This window comes from Cebus imitator, unplaced genomic scaffold (assembly GCF_001604975.1).
Source record: "Cebus imitator isolate Cc_AM_T3 unplaced genomic scaffold, Cebus_imitator-1.0 Scaffold8, whole genome shotgun sequence".
Taxonomy (NCBI): Eukaryota; Metazoa; Chordata; class Mammalia; order Primates; family Cebidae; genus Cebus; species Cebus imitator.
Genome location: NW_016107323.1, coordinates 7,083,889 through 7,086,890, shown reverse-complemented (window position 1 = coordinate 7,086,890; position 3,002 = coordinate 7,083,889).

Below are 3,002 nucleotides of genomic sequence, written 5' to 3'. Positions count from 1 at the left end.
ATTTGAGGTTGACTGCTTTGTACAAACCTGCTTTGCTCTGAGTCTATCAAAACATGACTTCATTTAGATTTTATCTAAATTCCACTTTCCTCAGAAACCTGTAATAAATCACTGTCTTCCTTTGTTTGGTGATGTCCTGGGGCATCTCTGGTGGGTGGTGTCCCCCGCTGAATAGGTCAATATACCTAACTTAGTTGGACTGCCACTTTGTCCCTGGTGATCTTGGGCTGATTGGTCTAGGTACAGAGCAGGGTGGAGAGTAACTCAGAGGGTCAAGCGAGAAAGATCCTGCAGAGAAATAAAGCCCCTCCACCCTCAGCACCCCCACCCCTGCAAATCTGATTTCCCCTACCAGCTGCAGATCAGAGTATTATAAGGGGCAGTGGAAGAAGAGGGGGAGACCTTTATTCACCCAGAGCTCCTATACCTTAGGGGCTGAATAAAGGATTGTAGAAATGAATAAATCAATCTCTGAGTGGGTCTTGGGGCAATGGAAAGATCTCAGACCTTTTCTGAGGCACAATGGAAGCTCAGGGTCTTGTTACATTTGCAGGGCTGCCCCTTTTCCCCAACAGAAATGAATCCAAAAAAGAGAAAGGAAAGGGGGAAAAGGGAGAATTCTAAAAATGCCTGTCCTCTGAACACCATCTTTGTGTAGGCATCCGGGGGAGGCCAGCTGGGGCGAGGTCATCTGCCAGCCAGGCCCATAGGATTTGGCCCTTCTTGTTTATCTCAGCCACATCTGGGGCAACTGCCAGGGCCCGCCCCCACTCCGCAATCATTGGAAGAGCTCAAAGTTTAAGGCTTCTGCTAAAAATCAGCCTGTTTCATATTGCAGTTACTGGGAGGGGACTTGCTGTGGCCCCATCTGGGAGAGTTGAGCCCTGGTCCAGCCCCGTGCAGGGAGGGAGCCTGTCACCATGCCAGCCTGCTGCAGCTGCAGTGATGTTTTCCAGTATGAGACAAAGTCACCCAGATCCAGAGCATGAATTACAGCACCATTAAGTGGCTCATGCATGTGATCATCTTTTCCTACATTGAGTAAGTGGGATCCCGGGAGGACCCCAGATCTCTGCAGTGATTGACAGCACAGAAAGCCCCAGGGGGCAGCTTCAGGTGCACCTTCTGAATCTTAAATGGTTTTCAAATCTGAGATGTGCTCTCACACGGGAGGGAGAAAGCAGCCAGGCTGCAGCAGAGAGAAGCCACGGGAGGCAAGTGGAATTCATTTCTGCTCTAGTCCAGGCCTGCTAGGGACAGCAGGTCAGGGTGTGCCTGGGGAAGGTGGGAAAGTGCAGGGCAACACCCTGGATCCCAGGGAAGAGGCGATTTCTCAGGACATTCCTGGAGACCACGCTGGCATCTGAGTCACCGTGCTTAGGAGAAACAGGACTAGGCTTGTAAATGTATTATGACTTTAGGTCACCAATGTCAGGAAAGCCCTGCTTTTTAGTTTTTGTTTTTCTAAAAGAAACTTACTGAGATATAATTCATATGCCACACAATTCACTATTTTTATTTATTTATTTATTCACGATTCACTATTTAAAGGGTACAATTCACAATTTAATGGTTTTCAGATTATTCACAGAGTTGCAACCATCCCCACAATCAATTTTAGAATATTTTCATCAACTCGAAAGGAAACCCCACAATCCTTTGTCATCATTTCCAACACGGTTCCCCCTCCTTCCCATCCAGGAATCTGCCTTCTGCCTCTACGGATTTGACCATGCTGGACATTTCATGTAAGTGGAATCACACAATATATGGTCCTTTGTGGCTGGCTTTTTTTACTTAGCATGTTTTCAGTGCTCATCCATGTTGTAGCATGTGTTGATACTTCATTCCTTTTTTTAATGTAATTTAATTTTTTTAGATATGGGGTCTCACTATGTTGCAGTTGGTCTCAAACTCCAGGACTCAAACAATCCTCGCACCTTGGCCTCCTGAAGTGTTAGGATTACAGGCATGAGCCACCATTCCTGGCTGATACTTCATTCCTTTTTATGATTGAGTAATACTCCCTTGCATGGATAGAACACCTTCATCTATTCATCCATTGATGGCCATTTGGGTTATTTCTCTTTTTTGGCTATCACGAATAGTGCCGCCATAAACATTGTGTACAAGGTTTTATGTGGGTATGTATTCTCATTTCTCTTGAATATGTACCTAAGAGTGGAATTGCTGGGTCATATGTTAACTATGTTTCACCTTTGGAGGAACTGTGGAGCTAAATGTCACACAGCTGCACCCTTTTATATTCCCACCAACAGAGTATGAGGGGTCCAGTTTCTCCACATCCTCACCAACACTTGTTATTGTTTGTCTTTTTAATTATAGCATGCACACCCATGCTAATGGGTGTGCAGTGGTAGTTCATTATGGTTGTGATTTGCATTTCCCTGATGGTGAGTGCCTCTTATTCTCTGTGATGATGATGATGACAACAACCTACATCTATAGAGGGTGGCAGTGTAGTTTACTAAGAGTTAAGGTAACTCATTTTACAATATTGGCTGTGCCTTATTGGCCAAGTCATTAACTTTCCTGAGCCTCCATTTCTGCGTCTTTTCATAGGGTTGTGACAATTAAACAAAAAGGCATAAGAAGCCTTTATCGTGATGACTGACATAGGATAAGAGCTCCATAACTGGTATCTATTTCTAAAAATAATCTTTTTGACTGTATTTTATATATACATATAAAATACATGTGTGTAATTTTATATACATCCTCTCCTTTGACCCTCAAAGTAACCATGTCCAAGTTTGAGAGTTGAGATATGGAAATGTGGATTCTAAAATCCTTCACCTCTTTGAGCCTTTATTTCCTCATCTGTAAAATGGGGAGAATTGTTGTTAGGAATATTAAGTGAACTAATAATAAATGCAAAGTTGTTCGAGAAATATGTGGCACACAGCAAGCCCTTATTAAATGTTAGTTCTTATTTTTTAATAAGGCTATCATTAGGATTATCTTTTTTTTTTTTTTTTTTT